The sequence below is a fragment of the Phoenix dactylifera genome, chromosome 4 (assembly GCF_051530095.1).
Source record: "Phoenix dactylifera cultivar Ajwa chromosome 4, Ajwa_hap1_PhDact_Kaust_v1.1, whole genome shotgun sequence".
Taxonomy (NCBI): domain Eukaryota; kingdom Viridiplantae; phylum Streptophyta; class Magnoliopsida; order Arecales; family Arecaceae; genus Phoenix; species Phoenix dactylifera.
Genome location: NC_143193.1, coordinates 37,821,464 through 37,836,392, shown reverse-complemented (window position 1 = coordinate 37,836,392; position 14,929 = coordinate 37,821,464). Strand labels below are relative to the sequence as shown.

The window sequence follows — 14,929 nt, the reverse complement described above, 5'->3', positions numbered from 1 at the left end:
TCCACTTCGGATAATTTTTTTCCCTCGAAAATAAACTGAGTCCGGAGGCTCGCGGTGCCATGCCGCATAGCGGAACAGCGCGTTGAATCCTACGCCAGAACGGCCCCGGCAGCGCGAATGTCTCGGGCCGTCGAGGTCTGCTGCTTTGTCATAAAAGGGAGTTTCGAAGGGCATGTCATGGGTGCGATCATACCAGCACTAATGCACCGGATCCCATCAGAACTCCGCAGTTAAGCGTGCTTGGGCGAGAGTAGTACTAGGATGGGTGACCCCCTGGGAAGTCCTCGTGTTGCACCCCTTTTATTTTTTGCCCGCTTTTTTATTTTTTGATAATATTTATTTTTAATTTTTCGGCTTTTGGCTTTTCCTCTTCGGATAATTTTTTTCCCCCGAAAATAAACTGAGTCCGGAGACTCGCGGTGCCATGCCGCATAGCGGAACAGCGCGTTGAATCCTACGCCAGAACGGCCCCGGCAGCGCGAATGTCTCGGGCCGTCGAGGTCTGCTGCTTTGTCATAAAAGGGTGTTTCGATGGGCATGTCATGGGTGCGATCATACCAGCACTAATGCACCGGATCCCATCAGAACTCCGCAGTTAAGCGTGCTTGGGCGAGAGTAGTACTAGGATGGGTGACCCCCTGGGAAGTCCTCGTGTTGCACCCCTTTTATTTTTTGCCCGCTTTTTTATTTTTTGATAATATTTATTTTTAATTTTTCGGCTTTTGGCTTTTCCTCTTCGGATAATTTTTTTCCCCCGAAAATAAACTGAGTCCGGAGACTCGCGGTGCCATGCCGCATAGCGGAACAGCGCGTTGAATCCTACGCCAGAACGGCCCCGGCAGCGCGAATGTCTCGGGCCGTCGAGGTCTGCTGCTTTGTCATAAAAGGGAGTTTCGAAGGGCATGTCATGGGTGCGATCATACCAGCACTAATGCACCGGATCCCATCAGAACTCCGCAGTTAAGCGTGCTTGGGCGAGAGTAGTACTAGGATGGGTGACCCCCTGGGAAGTCCTCGTGTTGCACCCTTTTTATTTTTTTCTCCACTTTTTTATTTTTTGATAATATTTATTTTTAATTTTTCGGCTTTTGGCTTTTCCTCTTCGGATAATTTTTTTCCCCCGAAAATAAACTGAGTCCGGAGACTGGCGGTGCCATGCCGCATAGCGGGACCAGCGCGTTGAATCCTACGCCAGAACGGCCCCGGCGGCGCGAATGTCTCGGGCCGTCGAGGTCTGCTGCTTTGTCATAAAAGGGAGTTTCGATGGGCATGTCATGGGTGCGATCATACCAGCACTAATGCACCGGATCCCATCATAACTCCGCAGTTAAGCGTGCTTGGGCGAGAGTAGTACTAGGATGGGTGACCCCCTGGGAAGTCCTCGTGTTGCACCCCTTTTAATTTTTGCCCGCTTTTTTATTTTTTGATAATATTTATTTTTAATTTTTCGGCTTTTGGCTTTTTCTCTTCGGATAATTTTTTTCCCCCGAAAATAAACTGAGTCCGGAGACTCGCGGTGCCATGCCGCATAGCGGAACAGCGCGTTGAATCCTACACCAGAACGGCCCCGGCAGCGCGAATGCCTCGGGCCGTCGAGGTCTGCTGCTTTGTCATAAAAGGGAGTTTCGAAGGGCATGTCATGGGTGCGATCATACCAGCACTAATGCGCCGGATCCGATCAGAACTCCGCAGTTAAGCGTGCTTGGGCGAGAGTAGTACTAGGATGGGTGACCCCCTGGGAAGTCCTCGTGTTGCACCCTTTTTATTTTTTGCCCGCTTTTTTATTTTTTGATAATATTTATTTTTAATTTTTTGGCTTTTGGCTTTTCCTCTTCGGATAATTTTTTCCCCCCGAAAATAAACTGAGTCCGGAGACTGGCGGTGCCATGCCGCATAGCGGAACAGCGCGTTGAATCCTACGCCAGAATGGCCCCGGCAGCGCGAATGTCTCGGGCCGTCAAGGTCTGCTGCTTTGTCATAAAAGGGAGTTTCGAAGGGCATGTCATGGGTGCGATCATACCAGCACTAATGCACCGGATCCCATCAGAACTCCGCAGTTAAGCGTGCTTGGGCGAGAGTAGTACTAGGATGGGTGACCCCCTGGGAAGTCCTCGTGTTGCACCCCTTTTATTTTTTGCCCGCTTTTTTATTTTTTGACAACATTTATTTTTTATTTTTCGGCTTTTGGCTTTTCCTCTTCGGATAATTTTTTTCCCCCGAAAATAAACTGAGTCCGGAGACTGGCGGTGCCATGCCGCATAGCGGAAGAGCGTGTTGAATCCTACGCCAGAACGGCCCCGGCAGCGCGAATGTCTCGGGCCGTCGAGGTCTGCTGCTTTGTCATAAAAGGGAGTTTCGAAGGGCATGTCTTGGGTGCAATCATACCAGCACTAATGCACCGGATCCTATCAGAACTCCGCAGTTAAGCGTGCTTGGGCGAGAGTTGTACTAGGATGGGTGACCCCCTGGGAAGTCCTCGTGTTGCACCCCTTTTATTTTTTGCCCGCTTTTTTATTTTTTGATAATATTTATTTTCAATTTTTCGGCTTTTGGCTTTTCCACTTCGGATAATTTTTTTCCCTCGAAAATAAACTGAGTCCGGAGGCTCGCGGTGCCATGCCGCATAGCGGAACAGCGCGTTGAATCCTACGCCAGAACGGCCCCGGCAGCGCGAATGTCTCGGGCCGTCGAGGTCTGCTGCTTTGTCATAAAAGGGAGTTTCGAAGGGCATGTCATGGGTGCGATCATACCAGCACTAATACACCGGATCCCATCAGAACTCCGCAGTTAAGCGTGCTTGGGCGAGAGTAGTACTAGGATGGGTGACCCCCTGGGAAGTCCTCGTGTTGCACCCCTTTTATTTTTTGCCCGCTTTTTTATTTTTTGATAATATTTATTTTTAATTTTTCGGCTTTTGGCTTTTCCTCTTCGGATAATTTTTTTCCCCCGAAAATAAACTGAGTCCGGAGACTCGCGGTGCCATGCCGCATAGCGGAACAGCGCGTTGAATCCTACGCCAGAACGGCCCCGGCAGCGCGAATGTCTCGGGCCGTCGAGGTCTGCTGCTTTGTCATAAAAGGGAGTTTCGAAGGGCATGTCATGGGTGCGATCATACCAGCACTAATGCACCGGATCCCATCAGAACTCCGCAGTTAAGCGTGCTTGGGCGAGAGTAGTACTAGGATGGGTGACCCCCTGGGAAGTCCTCGTGTTGCACCCTTTTTATTTTTTTCTCCACTTTTTTATTTTTTGATAATATTTATTTTTAATTTTTCGGCTTTTGGCTTTTCCTCTTCGGATAATTTTTTTCCCCCGAAAATAAACTGAGTCCGGAGACTGGCGGTGCCATGCCGCATAGCGGGACCAGCGCGTTGAATCCTACGCCAGAACGGCCCCGGCGGCGCGAATGTCTCGGGCCGTCGAGGTCTGCTGCTTTGTCATAAAAGGGAGTTTCGATGGGCATGTCATGGGTGCGATCATACCAGCACTAATGCACCGGATCCCATCATAACTCCGCAGTTAAGCGTGCTTGGGCGAGAGTAGTACTAGGATGGGTGACCCCCTGGGAAGTCCTCGTGTTGCACCCCTTTTAATTTTTGCCCGCTTTTTTATTTTTTGATAATATTTATTTTTAATTTTTCGGCTTTTGGCTTTTCCTCTTCGGATAATTTTTTTCCCCCGAAAATAAACTGAGTCCGGAGACTCGCGGTGCCATGCCGCATAGCGGAACAGCGCGTTGAATCCTACACCAGAACGGCCCCGGCAGCGCGAATGCCTCGGGCCGTCGAGGTCTGCTGCTTTGTCATAAAAGGGAGTTTCGAAGGGCATGTCATGGGTGCGATCATACCAGCACTAATGCGCCGGATCCGATCAGAACTCCGCAGTTAAGCGTGCTTGGGCGAGAGTAGCACTAGGATGGGTGACCCCCTGGGAAGTCCTCGTGTTGCACCCTTTTTATTTTTTGCCCGCTTTTTTATTTTTTGATAATATTTATTTTTAATTTTTTGGCTTTTGGCTTTTCCTCTTCGGATAATTTTTTCCCCCCGAAAATAAACTGAGTCCGGAGACTGGCGGTGCCATGCCGCATAGCGGAACAGCGCGTTGAATCCTACGCCAGAATGGCCCCGGCAGCGCGAATGTCTCGGGCCGTCAAGGTCTGCTGCTTTGTCATAAAAGGGAGTTTCGAAGGGCATGTCATGGGTGCGATCATACCAGCACTAATGCACCGGATCCCATCAGAACTCCGCAGTTAAGCGTGCTTGGGCGAGAGTAGTACTAGGATGGGTGACCCCCTGGGAAGTCCTCGTGTTGCACCCCTTTTATTTTTTGCCCGCTTTTTTATTTTTTGACAACATTTATTTTTTATTTTTCGGCTTTTGGCTTTTCCTCTTCGGATAATTTTTTTCTCCCGAAAATAAACTGAGTCCGGAGACTGGCGGTGCCATGCCGCATAGCGGAAGAGCGTGTTGAATCCTACGCCAGAACGGCCCCGGCAGCGCGAATGTCTCGGGCCGTCGAGGTCTGCTGCTTTGTCATAAAAGGGAGTTTCGAAGGGCATGTCTTGGGTGCAATCATACCAGCACTAATGCACCGGATCCTATCAGAACTCCGCAGTTAAGCGTGCTTGGGCGAGAGTTGTACTAGGATGGGTGACCCCCTGGGAAGTCCTCGTGTTGCACCCCTTTTATTTTTTGCCCGCTTTTTTATTTTTTGATAATATTTATTTTTAATTTTTCGGCTTTTGGCTTTTCCACTTCGGATAATTTTTTTCCCTCGAAAATAAACTGAGTCCGGAGGCTCGCGGTGCCATGCCGCATAGCGGAACAGCGCGTTGAATCCTACGCCAGAACGGCCCCGGCAGCGCGAATGTCTCGGGCCGTCGAGGTCTGCTGCTTTGTCATAAAAGGGAGTTTCGAAGGGCATGTCATGGGTGCGATCATACCAGCACTAATGCACCGGATCCCATCAGAACTCCGCAGTTAAGCGTGCTTGGGCGAGAGTAGTACTAGGATGGGTGACCCCCTGGGAAGTCCTCGTGTTGCACCCCTTTTATTTTTTGCCCGCTTTTTTATTTTTTGATAATATTTATTTTTAATTTTTCGGCTTTTGGCTTTTCCTCTTCGGATAATTTTTTTCCCCCGAAAATAAACTGAGTCCGGAGACTCGCGGTGCCATGCCGCATAGCGGAACAGCGCGTTGAATCCTACGCCAGAACGGCCCCGGCAGCGCGAATGTCTCGGGCCGTCGAGGTCTGCTGCTTTGTCATAAAAGGGAGTTTCGAAGGGCATGTCATGGGTGCGATCATACCAGCACTAATGCACCGGATCCCATCAGAACTCCGCAGTTAAGCGTGCTTGGGCGAGAGTAGTACTAGGATGGGTGACCCCCTGGGAAGTCCTCGTGTTGCACCCCTTTTATTTTTTGCCCGCTTTTTTATTTTTTGATAATATTTATTTTTAATTTTTCGGCTTTTGGCTTTTCCTCTTCGGATAATTTTTTTCCCCCGAAAATAAACTGAGTCCGGAGACTCGCGGTGCCATGCCGCATAGCGGAACAGCGCGTTGAATCCTACGCCAGAACGGCCCCGGCAGCGCGAATGTCTCGGGCCGTCGAGGTCTGCTGCTTTGTCATAAAAGGGAGTTTCGAAGGGCATGTCATGGGTGCGATCATACCAGCACTAATGCACCGGATCCCATCAGAACTCCGCAGTTAAGCGTGCTTGGGCGAGAGTAGTACTAGGATGGGTGACCCCCTGGGAAGTCCTCGTGTTGCACCCTTTTTATTTTTTTCTCCACTTTTTTATTTTTTGATAATATTTATTTTTAATTTTTCGGCTTTTGGCTTTTCCTCTTCGGATAATTTTTTTCCCCCGAAAATAAACTGAGTCCGGAGACTGGCGGTGCCATGCCGCATAGCGGGACCAGCGCGTTGAATCCTACGCCAGAACGGCCCCGGCGGCGCGAATGTCTCGGGCCGTCGAGGTCTGCTGCTTTGTCATAAAAGGGAGTTTCGATGGGCATGTCATGGGTGCGATCATACCAGCACTAATGCACCGGATCCCATCATAACTCCGCAGTTAAGCGTGCTTGGGCGAGAGTAGTACTAGGATGGGTGACCCCCTGGGAAGTCCTCGTGTTGCACCCCTTTTAATTTTTGCCCGCTTTTTTATTTTTTGATAATATTTATTTTTAATTTTTCGGCTTTTGGCTTTTCCTCTTCGGATAATTTTTTTCACCCGAAAATAAACTGAGTCCGGAGACTCGCGGTGCCATGCCGCATAGCGGAACAGCGCGTTGAATCCTACACCAGAACGGCCCCGGCAGCGCGAATGCCTCGGGCCGTCGAGGTCTGCTGCTTTGTCATAAAAGGGAGTTTCGAAGGGCATGTCATGGGTGCGATCATACCAGCACTAATGCGCCGGATCCGATCAGAACTCCGCAGTTAAGCGTGCTTGGGCGAGAGTAGCACTAGGATGGGTGACCCCCTGGGAAGTCCTCGTGTTGCACCCTTTTTATTTTTTGCCCGCTTTTTTATTTTTTGATAATATTTATTTTTAATTTTTTGGCTTTTGGCTTTTCCTCTTCGGATAATTTTTTCCCCCCGAAAATAAACTGAGTCCGGAGACTGGCGGTGCCATGCCGCATAGCGGAACAGCGCGTTGAATCCTACGCCAGAATGGCCCCGGCAGCGCGAATGTCTCGGGCCGTCAAGGTCTGCTGCTTTGTCATAAAAGGGAGTTTCGAAGGGCATGTCATGGGTGCGATCATACCAGCACTAATGCACCGGATCCCATCAGAACTCCGCAGTTAAGCGTGCTTGGGCGAGAGTAGTACTAGGATGGGTGACCCCCTGGGAAGTCCTCGTGTTGCACCCCTTTTATTTTTTGCCCGCTTTTTTATTTTTTGACAACATTTATTTTTTATTTTTCGGCTTTTGGCTTTTCCTCTTCGGATAATTTTTTTCCCCCGAAAATAAACTGAGTCCGGAGACTGGCGGTGCCATGCTGCATAGCGGAAGAGCGTGTTGAATCCTACGCCAGAACGGCCCCGGCAGCGCGAATGTCTCGGGCCGTCGAGGTCTGCTGCTTTGTCATAAAAGGGAGTTTCGAAGGGCATGTCTTGGGTGCAATCATACCAGCACTAATGCACCGGATCCTATCAGAACTCCGCAGTTAAGCGTGCTTGGGCGAGAGTTGTACTAGGATGGGTGACCCCCTGGGAAGTCCTCGTGTTGCACCCCTTTTATTTTTTGCCCGCTTTTTTATTTTTTGATAATATTTATTTTTAATTTTTCGGCTTTTGGCTTTTCCACTTCGGATAATTTTTTTCCCTCGAAAATAAACTGAGTCCGGAGGCTCGCGGTGCCATGCCGCATAGCGGAACAGCGCGTTGAATCCTACGCCAGAACGGCCCCGGCAGCGCGAATGTCTCGGGCCGTCGAGGTCTGCTGCTTTGTCATAAAAGGGAGTTTCGAAGGGCATGTCATGGGTGCGATCATACCAGCACTAATGCACCGGATCCCATCAGAACTCCGCAGTTAAGCGTGCTTGGGCGAGAGTAGTACTAGGATGGGTGACCCCCTGGGAAGTCCTCGTGTTGCACCCCTTTTATTTTTTGCCCGCTTTTTTATTTTTTGATAATATTTATTTTTAATTTTTCGGCTTTTGGCTTTTCCTCTTCGGATAATTTTTTTCCCCCGAAAATAAACTGAGTCCGGAGACTCGCGGTGCCATGCCGCATAGCGGAACAGCGCGTTGAATCCTACGCCAGAACGGCCCCGGCAGCGCGAATGTCTCGGGCCGTCGAGGTCTGCTGCTTTGTCATAAAAGGGAGTTTCGAAGGGCATGTCATGGGTGCGATCATACCAGCACTAATGCACCGGATCCCATCAGAACTCCGCAGTTAAGCGTGCTTGGGCGAGAGTAGTACTAGGATGGGTGACCCCCTGGGAAGTCCTCGTGTTGCACCCTTTTTATTTTTTTCTCCACTTTTTTATTTTTTGATAATATTTATTTTTAATTTTTCGGCTTTTGGCTTTTCCTCTTCGGATAATTTTTTTCCCCCGAAAATAAACTGAGTCCGGAGACTGGCGGTGCCATGCCGCATAGCGGGACCAGCGCGTTGAATCCTACGCCAGAACGGCCCCGGCGGCGCGAATGTCTCGGGCCGTCGAGGTCTGCTGCTTTGTCATAAAAGGGAGTTTCGATGGGCATGTCATGGGTGCGATCATACCAGCACTAATGCACCGGATCCCATCATAACTCCGCAGTTAAGCGTGCTTGGGCGAGAGTAGTACTAGGATGGGTGACCCCCTGGGAAGTCCTCGTGTTGCACCCCTTTTAATTTTTGCCCGCTTTTTTATTTTTTGATAATATTTATTTTTAATTTTTCGGCTTTTGGCTTTTCGTCTTCGGATAATTTTTTTCCCCCGAAAATAAACTGAGTCCGGAGACTCGCGGTGCCATGCCGCATAGCGGAACAGCGCGTTGAATCCTACACCAGAACGGCCCCGGCAGCGCGAATGCCTCGGGCCGTCGAGGTCTGCTGCTTTGTCATAAAAGGGAGTTTCGAAGGGCATGTCATGGGTGCGATCATACCAGCACTAATGCGCCGGATCCGATCAGAACTCCGCAGTTAAGCGTGCTTGGGCGAGAGTAGTACTAGGATGGGTGACCCCCTGGGAAGTCCTCGTGTTGCACCCTTTTTATTTTTTGCCCGCTTTTTTATTTTTTGATAATATTTATTTTTAATTTTTTGGCTTTTGGCTTTTCCTCTTCGGATAATTTTTTCCCCCCGAAAATAAACTGAGTCCGGAGACTGGCGGTGCCATGCCGCATAGCGGAACAGCGCGTTGAATCCTACGCCAGAATGGCCCCGGCAGCGCGAATGTCTCGGGCCGTCAAGGTCTGCTGCTTTGTCATAAAAGGGAGTTTCGAAGGGCATGTCATGGGTGCGATCATACCAGCACTAATGCACCGGATCCCATCAGAACTCCGCAGTTAAGCGTGCTTGGGCGAGAGTAGTACTAGGATGGGTGACCCCCTGGGAAGTCCTCGTGTTGCACCCCTTTTATTTTTTGCCCGCTTTTTTATTTTTTGACAACATTTATTTTTTATTTTTCGGCTTTTGGCTTTTCCTCTTCGGATAATTTTTTTCCCCCGAAAATAAACTGAGTCCGGAGACTGGCGGTGCCATGCCGCATAGCGGAAGAGCGTGTTGAATCCTACGCCAGAACGGCCCCGGCAGCGCGAATGTCTCGGGCCGTCGAGGTCTGCTGCTTTGTCATAAAAGGGAGTTTCGAAGGGCATGTCTTGGGTGCAATCATACCAGCACTAATGCACCGGATCCTATCAGAACTCCGCAGTTAAGCGTGCTTGGGCGAGAGTTGTACTAGGATGGGTGACCCCCTGGGAAGTCCTCGTGTTGCACCCCTTTTATTTTTTGCCCGCTTTTTTATTTTTTGATAATATTTATTTTTAATTTTTCGGCTTTTGGCTTTTCCACTTCGGATAATTTTTTTCCCTCGAAAATAAACTGAGTCCGGAGGCTCGCGGTGCCATGCCGCATAGCGGAACAGCGCGTTGAATCCTACGCCAGAACGGCCCCGGCAGCGCGAATGTCTCGGGCCGTCGAGGTCTGCTGCTTTGTCATAAAAGGGAGTTTCGAAGGGCATGTCATGGGTGCGATCATACCAGCACTAATGCACCGGATCCCATCAGAACTCCGCAGTTAAGCGTGCTTGGGCGAGAGTAGTACTAGGATGGGTGACCCCCTGGGAAGTCCTCGTGTTGCACCCCTTTTATTTTTTGCCCGCTTTTTTATTTTTTGATAATATTTATTTTTAATTTTTCGGCTTTTGGCTTTTCCTCTTCGGATAATTTTTTTCCCCCGAAAATAAACTGAGTCCGGAGACTCGCGGTGCCATGCCGCATAGCGGAACAGCGCGTTGAATCCTACGCCAGAACGGCCCCGGCAGCGCGAATGTCTCGGGCCGTCGAGGTCTGCTGCTTTGTCATAAAAGGGAGTTTCGAAGGGCATGTCATGGGTGCGATCATACCAGCACTAATGCACCGGATCCCATCAGAACTCCGCAGTTAAGCGTGCTTGGGCGAGAGTAGTACTAGGATGGGTGACCCCCTGGGAAGTCCTCGTGTTGCACCCTTTTTATTTTTTTCTCCACTTTTTTATTTTTTGATAATATTTATTTTTAATTTTTCGGCTTTTGGCTTTTCCTCTTCGGATAATTTTTTTCCCCCGAAAATAAACTGAGTCCGGAGACTGGCGGTGCCATGCCGCATAGCGGGACCAGCGCGTTGAATCCTACGCCAGAACGGCCCCGGCGGCGCGAATGTCTCGGGCCGTCGAGGTCTGCTGCTTTGTCATAAAAGGGAGTTTCGATGGGCATGTCATGGGTGCGATCATACCAGCACTAATGCACCGGATCCCATCATAACTCCGCAGTTAAGCGTGCTTGGGCGAGAGTAGTACTAGGATGGGTGACCCCCTGGGAAGTCCTCGTGTTGCACCCCTTTTAATTTTTGCCCGCTTTTTTATTTTTTGATAATATTTATTTTTAATTTTTCGGCTTTTGGCTTTTCGTCTTCGGATAATTTTTTTCCCCCGAAAATAAACTGAGTCCGGAGACTCGCGGTGCCATGCCGCATAGCGGAACAGCGCGTTGAATCCTACACCAGAACGGCCCCGGCAGCGCGAATGCCTCGGGCCGTCGAGGTCTGCTGCTTTGTCATAAAAGGGAGTTTCGAAGGGCATGTCATGGGTGCGATCATACCAGCACTAATGCGCCGGATCCGATCAGAACTCCGCAGTTAAGCGTGCTTGGGCGAGAGTAGTACTAGGATGGGTGACCCCCTGGGAAGTCCTCGTGTTGCACCCTTTTTATTTTTTGCCCGCTTTTTTATTTTTTGATAATATTTATTTTTAATTTTTTGGCTTTTGGCTTTTCCTCTTCGGATAATTTTTTCCCCCCGAAAATAAACTGAGTCCGGAGACTGGCGGTGCCATGCCGCATAGCGGAACAGCGCGTTGAATCCTACGCCAGAATGTCCCCGGCAGCGCGAATGTCTCGGGCCGTCAAGGTCTGCTGCTTTGTCATAAAAGGGAGTTTCGAAGGGCATGTCATGGGTGCGATCATACCAGCACTAATGCACCGGATCCCATCAGAACTCCGCAGTTAAGCGTGCTTGGGCGAGAGTAGTACTAGGATGGGTGACCCCCTGGGAAGTCCTCGTGTTGCACCCCTTTTATTTTTTGCCCGCTTTTTTATTTTTTGACAACATTTATTTTTTATTTTTCGGCTTTTGGCTTTTCCTCTTCGGATAATTTTTTTCCCCCGAAAATAAACTGAGTCCGGAGACTGGCGGTGCCATGCTGCATAGCGGAAGAGCGTGTTGAATCCTACGCCAGAACGGCCCCGGCAGCGCGAATGTCTCGGGCCGTCGAGGTCTGCTGCTTTGTCATAAAAGGGAGTTTCGAAGGGCATGTCTTGGGTGCAATCATACCAGCACTAATGCACCGGATCCTATCAGAACTCCGCAGTTAAGCGTGCTTGGGCGAGAGTTGTACTAGGATGGGTGACCCCCTGGGAAGTCCTCGTGTTGCACCCCTTTTATTTTTTGCCCGCTTTTTTATTTTTTGATAATATTTATTTTTAATTTTTCGGCTTTTGGCTTTTCCACTTCGGATAATTTTTTTCCCTCGAAAATAAACTGAGTCCGGAGGCTCGCGGTGCCATGCCGCATAGCGGAACAGCGCGTTGAATCCTACGCCAGAACGGCCCCGGCAGCGCGAATGTCTCGGGCCGTCGAGGTCTGCTGCTTTGTCATAAAAGGGAGTTTCGAAGGGCATGTCATGGGTGCGATCATACCAGCACTAATGCACCGGATCCCATCAGAACTCCGCAGTTAAGCGTGCTTGGGCGAGAGTAGTACTAGGATGGGTGACCCCCTGGGAAGTCCTCGTGTTGCACCCCTTTTATTTTTTGCCCGCTTTTTTATTTTTTGATAATATTTATTTTTAATTTTTCGGCTTTTGGCTTTTCCTCTTCGGATAATTTTTTTCCCCCGAAAATAAACTGAGTCCGGAGACTCGCGGTGCCATGCCGCATAGCGGAACAGCGCGTTGAATCCTACGCCAGAACGGCCCCGGCAGCGCGAATGTCTCGGGCCGTCGAGGTCTGCTGCTTTGTCATAAAAGGGAGTTTCGAAGGGCATGTCATGGGTGCGATCATACCAGCACTAATGCACCGGATCCCATCAGAACTCCGCAGTTAAGCGTGCTTGGGCGAGAGTAGTACTAGGATGGGTGACCCCCTGGGAAGTCCTCGTGTTGCACCCTTTTTATTTTTTTCTCCACTTTTTTATTTTTTGATAATATTTATTTTTAATTTTTCGGCTTTTGGCTTTTCCTCTTCGGATAATTTTTTTCCCCCGAAAATAAACTGAGTCCGGAGACTGGCGGTGCCATGCCGCATAGCGGGACCAGCGCGTTGAATCCTACGCCAGAACGGCCCCGGCGGCGCGAATGTCTCGGGCCGTCGAGGTCTGCTGCTTTGTCATAAAAGGGAGTTTCGATGGGCATGTCATGGGTGCGATCATACCAGCACTAATGCACCGGATCCCATCATAACTCCGCAGTTAAGCGTGCTTGGGCGAGAGTAGTACTAGGATGGGTGACCCCCTGGGAAGTCCTCGTGTTGCACCCCTTTTAATTTTTGCCCGCTTTTTTATTTTTTGATAATATTTATTTTTAATTTTTCGGCTTTTGGCTTTTCGTCTTCGGATAATTTTTTTCCCCCGAAAATAAACTGAGTCCGGAGACTCGCGGTGCCATGCCGCATAGCGGAACAGCGCGTTGAATCCTACACCAGAACGGCCCCGGCAGCGCGAATGCCTCGGGCCGTCGAGGTCTGCTGCTTTGTCATAAAAGGGAGTTTCGAAGGGCATGTCATGGGTGCGATCATACCAGCACTAATGCGCCGGATCCGATCAGAACTCCGCAGTTAAGCGTGCTTGGGCGAGAGTAGTACTAGGATGGGTGACCCCCTGGGAAGTCCTCGTGTTGCACCCTTTTTATTTTTTGCCCGCTTTTTTATTTTTTGATAATATTTATTTTTAATTTTTTGGCTTTTGGCTTTTCCTCTTCGGATAATTTTTTCCCCCCGAAAATAAACTGAGTCCGGAGACTGGCGGTGCCATGCCGCATAGCGGAACAGCGCGTTGAATCCTACGCCAGAATGTCCCCGGCAGCGCGAATGTCTCGGGCCGTCAAGGTCTGCTGCTTTGTCATAAAAGGGAGTTTCGAAGGGCATGTCATGGGTGCGATCATACCAGCACTAATGCACCGGATCCCATCAGAACTCCGCAGTTAAGCGTGCTTGGGCGAGAGTAGTACTAGGATGGGTGACCCCCTGGGAAGTCCTCGTGTTGCACCCCTTTTATTTTTTGCCCGCTTTTTTATTTTTTGACAACATTTATTTTTTATTTTTCGGCTTTTGGCTTTTCCTCTTCGGATAATTTTTTTCCCCCGAAAATAAACTGAGTCCGGAGACTGGCGGTGCCATGCCGCATAGCGGAAGAGCGTGTTGAATCCTACGCCAGAACGGCCCCGGCAGCGCGAATGTCTCGGGCCGTCGAGGTCTGCTGCTTTGTCATAAAAGGGAGTTTCGAAGGGCATGTCTTGGGTGCAATCATACCAGCACTAATGCACCGGATCCTATCAGAACTCCGCAGTTAAGCGTGCTTGGGCGAGAGTTGTACTAGGATGGGTGACCCCCTGGGAAGTCCTCGTGTTGCACCCCTTTTATTTTTTGCCCGCTTTTTTATTTTTTGATAATATTTATTTTTAATTTTTCGGCTTTTGGCTTTTCCACTTCGGATAATTTTTTTCCCTCGAAAATAAACTGAGTCCGGAGGCTCGCGGTGCCATGCCGCATAGCGGAACAGCGCGTTGAATCCTACGCCAGAACGGCCCCGGCAGCGCGAATGTCTCGGGCCGTCGAGGTCTGCTGCTTTGTCATAAAAGGGAGTTTCGAAGGGCATGTCATGGGTGCGATCATACCAGCACTAATGCACCGGATCCCATCAGAACTCCGCAGTTAAGCGTGCTTGGGCGAGAGTAGTACTAGGATGGGTGACCCCCTGGGAAGTCCTCGTGTTGCACCCCTTTTATTTTTTGCCCGCTTTTTTATTTTTTGATAATATTTATTTTTAATTTTTCGGCTTTTGGCTTTTCCTCTTCGGATAATTTTTTTCCCCCGAAAATAAACTGAGTCCGGAGACTCGCGGTGCCATGCCGCATAGCGGAACAGCGCGTTGAATCCTACGCCAGAACGGCCCCGGCAGCGCGAATGTCTCGGGCCGTCGAGGTCTGCTGCTTTGTCATAAAAGGGAGTTTCGAAGGGCATGTCATGGGTGCGATCATACCAGCACTAATGCACCGGATCCCATCAGAACTCCGCAGTTAAGCGTGCTTGGGCGAGAGTAGTACTAGGATGGGTGACCCCCTGGGAAGTCCTCGTGTTGCACCCTTTTTATTTTTTTCTCCACTTTTTTATTTTTTGATAATATTTATTTTTAATTTTTCGGCTTTTGGCTTTTCCTCTTCGGATAATTTTTTTCCCCCGAAAATAAACTGAGTCCGGAGACTGGCGGTGCCATGCCGCATAGCGGGACCAGCGCGTTGAATCCTACGCCAGAACGGCCCCGGCGGCGCGAATGTCTCGGGCCGTCGAGGTCTGCTGCTTTGTCATAAAAGGGAGTTTCGATGGGCATGTCATGGGTGCGATCATACCAGCACTAATGCACCGGATCCCATCATAACTCCGCAGTTAAGCGTGCTTGGGCGAGAGTAGTACTAGGATGGGTGACCCCCTGGGAAGTCCTCGTGTTGCACCCCTTTTAATTTTTGCCCGC

The 14,929-nt window shown here is 49.7% G+C and overlaps 41 non-coding genes across 41 annotated transcripts; all 41 read left to right on the top strand.

The window, feature by feature from the left end:
• The first annotated feature begins 179 nt into the window (after nucleotides 1–179).
• On the top strand, nucleotides 180–298 carry LOC149764215 (5S ribosomal RNA). The gene has a single exon (XR_016411131.1). It is a non-coding gene; the product is annotated as a 5S ribosomal RNA (ribosomal RNA).
• A 246-nt stretch (nucleotides 299–544) lies between these two features.
• Nucleotides 545–663, top strand: LOC149764214 (5S ribosomal RNA). The gene has a single exon (XR_016411130.1). It is a non-coding gene; the product is annotated as a 5S ribosomal RNA (ribosomal RNA).
• A 246-nt stretch (nucleotides 664–909) lies between these two features.
• On the top strand, nucleotides 910–1,028 carry LOC149764213 (5S ribosomal RNA). The gene has a single exon (XR_016412315.1). It is a non-coding gene; the product is annotated as a 5S ribosomal RNA (ribosomal RNA).
• A 248-nt stretch (nucleotides 1,029–1,276) lies between these two features.
• Nucleotides 1,277–1,395, top strand: LOC149764212 (5S ribosomal RNA). The gene has a single exon (XR_016405947.1). It is a non-coding gene; the product is annotated as a 5S ribosomal RNA (ribosomal RNA).
• Nucleotides 1,396–1,641: 246 nt separating this feature from the next.
• LOC149764211 (5S ribosomal RNA) lies at nucleotides 1,642–1,760 on the top strand. Its single transcript, XR_016405741.1, has one exon. It is a non-coding gene; the product is annotated as a 5S ribosomal RNA (ribosomal RNA).
• Nucleotides 1,761–2,006: 246 nt separating this feature from the next.
• LOC149764210 (5S ribosomal RNA) lies at nucleotides 2,007–2,125 on the top strand. The gene has a single exon (XR_016411129.1). It is a non-coding gene; the product is annotated as a 5S ribosomal RNA (ribosomal RNA).
• A 246-nt stretch (nucleotides 2,126–2,371) lies between these two features.
• On the top strand, nucleotides 2,372–2,490 carry LOC149764209 (5S ribosomal RNA). Its single transcript, XR_016405855.1, has one exon. It is a non-coding gene; the product is annotated as a 5S ribosomal RNA (ribosomal RNA).
• Nucleotides 2,491–2,736: 246 nt separating this feature from the next.
• LOC149764208 (5S ribosomal RNA) lies at nucleotides 2,737–2,855 on the top strand. The gene has a single exon (XR_016402247.1). It is a non-coding gene; the product is annotated as a 5S ribosomal RNA (ribosomal RNA).
• Nucleotides 2,856–3,101: 246 nt separating this feature from the next.
• LOC149764207 (5S ribosomal RNA) lies at nucleotides 3,102–3,220 on the top strand. Its single transcript, XR_016412314.1, has one exon. It is a non-coding gene; the product is annotated as a 5S ribosomal RNA (ribosomal RNA).
• Nucleotides 3,221–3,468: 248 nt separating this feature from the next.
• Nucleotides 3,469–3,587, top strand: LOC149764206 (5S ribosomal RNA). Its single transcript, XR_016405946.1, has one exon. It is a non-coding gene; the product is annotated as a 5S ribosomal RNA (ribosomal RNA).
• A 246-nt stretch (nucleotides 3,588–3,833) lies between these two features.
• On the top strand, nucleotides 3,834–3,952 carry LOC149764205 (5S ribosomal RNA). Its single transcript, XR_016408915.1, has one exon. It is a non-coding gene; the product is annotated as a 5S ribosomal RNA (ribosomal RNA).
• A 246-nt stretch (nucleotides 3,953–4,198) lies between these two features.
• Nucleotides 4,199–4,317, top strand: LOC149764204 (5S ribosomal RNA). Its single transcript, XR_016411128.1, has one exon. It is a non-coding gene; the product is annotated as a 5S ribosomal RNA (ribosomal RNA).
• Nucleotides 4,318–4,563: 246 nt separating this feature from the next.
• Nucleotides 4,564–4,682, top strand: LOC149764203 (5S ribosomal RNA). The gene has a single exon (XR_016405854.1). It is a non-coding gene; the product is annotated as a 5S ribosomal RNA (ribosomal RNA).
• A 246-nt stretch (nucleotides 4,683–4,928) lies between these two features.
• On the top strand, nucleotides 4,929–5,047 carry LOC149764202 (5S ribosomal RNA). Its single transcript, XR_016411127.1, has one exon. It is a non-coding gene; the product is annotated as a 5S ribosomal RNA (ribosomal RNA).
• A 246-nt stretch (nucleotides 5,048–5,293) lies between these two features.
• LOC149764201 (5S ribosomal RNA) lies at nucleotides 5,294–5,412 on the top strand. The gene has a single exon (XR_016411125.1). It is a non-coding gene; the product is annotated as a 5S ribosomal RNA (ribosomal RNA).
• Nucleotides 5,413–5,658: 246 nt separating this feature from the next.
• On the top strand, nucleotides 5,659–5,777 carry LOC149764200 (5S ribosomal RNA). The gene has a single exon (XR_016412313.1). It is a non-coding gene; the product is annotated as a 5S ribosomal RNA (ribosomal RNA).
• Nucleotides 5,778–6,025: 248 nt separating this feature from the next.
• LOC149764199 (5S ribosomal RNA) lies at nucleotides 6,026–6,144 on the top strand. The gene has a single exon (XR_016405944.1). It is a non-coding gene; the product is annotated as a 5S ribosomal RNA (ribosomal RNA).
• A 246-nt stretch (nucleotides 6,145–6,390) lies between these two features.
• LOC149764198 (5S ribosomal RNA) lies at nucleotides 6,391–6,509 on the top strand. Its single transcript, XR_016408914.1, has one exon. It is a non-coding gene; the product is annotated as a 5S ribosomal RNA (ribosomal RNA).
• A 246-nt stretch (nucleotides 6,510–6,755) lies between these two features.
• Nucleotides 6,756–6,874, top strand: LOC149764197 (5S ribosomal RNA). The gene has a single exon (XR_016411124.1). It is a non-coding gene; the product is annotated as a 5S ribosomal RNA (ribosomal RNA).
• A 246-nt stretch (nucleotides 6,875–7,120) lies between these two features.
• LOC149764196 (5S ribosomal RNA) lies at nucleotides 7,121–7,239 on the top strand. The gene has a single exon (XR_016405853.1). It is a non-coding gene; the product is annotated as a 5S ribosomal RNA (ribosomal RNA).
• A 246-nt stretch (nucleotides 7,240–7,485) lies between these two features.
• Nucleotides 7,486–7,604, top strand: LOC149764195 (5S ribosomal RNA). The gene has a single exon (XR_016411123.1). It is a non-coding gene; the product is annotated as a 5S ribosomal RNA (ribosomal RNA).
• A 246-nt stretch (nucleotides 7,605–7,850) lies between these two features.
• LOC149764194 (5S ribosomal RNA) lies at nucleotides 7,851–7,969 on the top strand. The gene has a single exon (XR_016412312.1). It is a non-coding gene; the product is annotated as a 5S ribosomal RNA (ribosomal RNA).
• A 248-nt stretch (nucleotides 7,970–8,217) lies between these two features.
• Nucleotides 8,218–8,336, top strand: LOC149764193 (5S ribosomal RNA). The gene has a single exon (XR_016405943.1). It is a non-coding gene; the product is annotated as a 5S ribosomal RNA (ribosomal RNA).
• Nucleotides 8,337–8,582: 246 nt separating this feature from the next.
• On the top strand, nucleotides 8,583–8,701 carry LOC149764192 (5S ribosomal RNA). Its single transcript, XR_016405739.1, has one exon. It is a non-coding gene; the product is annotated as a 5S ribosomal RNA (ribosomal RNA).
• A 246-nt stretch (nucleotides 8,702–8,947) lies between these two features.
• LOC149764191 (5S ribosomal RNA) lies at nucleotides 8,948–9,066 on the top strand. Its single transcript, XR_016411122.1, has one exon. It is a non-coding gene; the product is annotated as a 5S ribosomal RNA (ribosomal RNA).
• A 246-nt stretch (nucleotides 9,067–9,312) lies between these two features.
• LOC149764190 (5S ribosomal RNA) lies at nucleotides 9,313–9,431 on the top strand. The gene has a single exon (XR_016405852.1). It is a non-coding gene; the product is annotated as a 5S ribosomal RNA (ribosomal RNA).
• A 246-nt stretch (nucleotides 9,432–9,677) lies between these two features.
• Nucleotides 9,678–9,796, top strand: LOC149764189 (5S ribosomal RNA). Its single transcript, XR_016411121.1, has one exon. It is a non-coding gene; the product is annotated as a 5S ribosomal RNA (ribosomal RNA).
• Nucleotides 9,797–10,042: 246 nt separating this feature from the next.
• On the top strand, nucleotides 10,043–10,161 carry LOC149764188 (5S ribosomal RNA). Its single transcript, XR_016412311.1, has one exon. It is a non-coding gene; the product is annotated as a 5S ribosomal RNA (ribosomal RNA).
• Nucleotides 10,162–10,409: 248 nt separating this feature from the next.
• LOC149764187 (5S ribosomal RNA) lies at nucleotides 10,410–10,528 on the top strand. The gene has a single exon (XR_016405942.1). It is a non-coding gene; the product is annotated as a 5S ribosomal RNA (ribosomal RNA).
• Nucleotides 10,529–10,774: 246 nt separating this feature from the next.
• LOC149764186 (5S ribosomal RNA) lies at nucleotides 10,775–10,893 on the top strand. Its single transcript, XR_016405738.1, has one exon. It is a non-coding gene; the product is annotated as a 5S ribosomal RNA (ribosomal RNA).
• Nucleotides 10,894–11,139: 246 nt separating this feature from the next.
• On the top strand, nucleotides 11,140–11,258 carry LOC149764185 (5S ribosomal RNA). Its single transcript, XR_016411120.1, has one exon. It is a non-coding gene; the product is annotated as a 5S ribosomal RNA (ribosomal RNA).
• A 246-nt stretch (nucleotides 11,259–11,504) lies between these two features.
• LOC149764184 (5S ribosomal RNA) lies at nucleotides 11,505–11,623 on the top strand. The gene has a single exon (XR_016405851.1). It is a non-coding gene; the product is annotated as a 5S ribosomal RNA (ribosomal RNA).
• Nucleotides 11,624–11,869: 246 nt separating this feature from the next.
• Nucleotides 11,870–11,988, top strand: LOC149764183 (5S ribosomal RNA). The gene has a single exon (XR_016411119.1). It is a non-coding gene; the product is annotated as a 5S ribosomal RNA (ribosomal RNA).
• Nucleotides 11,989–12,234: 246 nt separating this feature from the next.
• On the top strand, nucleotides 12,235–12,353 carry LOC149764182 (5S ribosomal RNA). The gene has a single exon (XR_016412310.1). It is a non-coding gene; the product is annotated as a 5S ribosomal RNA (ribosomal RNA).
• A 248-nt stretch (nucleotides 12,354–12,601) lies between these two features.
• Nucleotides 12,602–12,720, top strand: LOC149764181 (5S ribosomal RNA). The gene has a single exon (XR_016405941.1). It is a non-coding gene; the product is annotated as a 5S ribosomal RNA (ribosomal RNA).
• A 246-nt stretch (nucleotides 12,721–12,966) lies between these two features.
• LOC149764180 (5S ribosomal RNA) lies at nucleotides 12,967–13,085 on the top strand. Its single transcript, XR_016405737.1, has one exon. It is a non-coding gene; the product is annotated as a 5S ribosomal RNA (ribosomal RNA).
• Nucleotides 13,086–13,331: 246 nt separating this feature from the next.
• Nucleotides 13,332–13,450, top strand: LOC149764179 (5S ribosomal RNA). Its single transcript, XR_016411118.1, has one exon. It is a non-coding gene; the product is annotated as a 5S ribosomal RNA (ribosomal RNA).
• A 246-nt stretch (nucleotides 13,451–13,696) lies between these two features.
• Nucleotides 13,697–13,815, top strand: LOC149764178 (5S ribosomal RNA). Its single transcript, XR_016405850.1, has one exon. It is a non-coding gene; the product is annotated as a 5S ribosomal RNA (ribosomal RNA).
• A 246-nt stretch (nucleotides 13,816–14,061) lies between these two features.
• On the top strand, nucleotides 14,062–14,180 carry LOC149764177 (5S ribosomal RNA). The gene has a single exon (XR_016411117.1). It is a non-coding gene; the product is annotated as a 5S ribosomal RNA (ribosomal RNA).
• A 246-nt stretch (nucleotides 14,181–14,426) lies between these two features.
• On the top strand, nucleotides 14,427–14,545 carry LOC149764176 (5S ribosomal RNA). Its single transcript, XR_016412309.1, has one exon. It is a non-coding gene; the product is annotated as a 5S ribosomal RNA (ribosomal RNA).
• Nucleotides 14,546–14,793: 248 nt separating this feature from the next.
• On the top strand, nucleotides 14,794–14,912 carry LOC149764175 (5S ribosomal RNA). Its single transcript, XR_016405940.1, has one exon. It is a non-coding gene; the product is annotated as a 5S ribosomal RNA (ribosomal RNA).
• The last annotated feature ends 17 nt before the right edge of the window (nucleotides 14,913–14,929 follow it).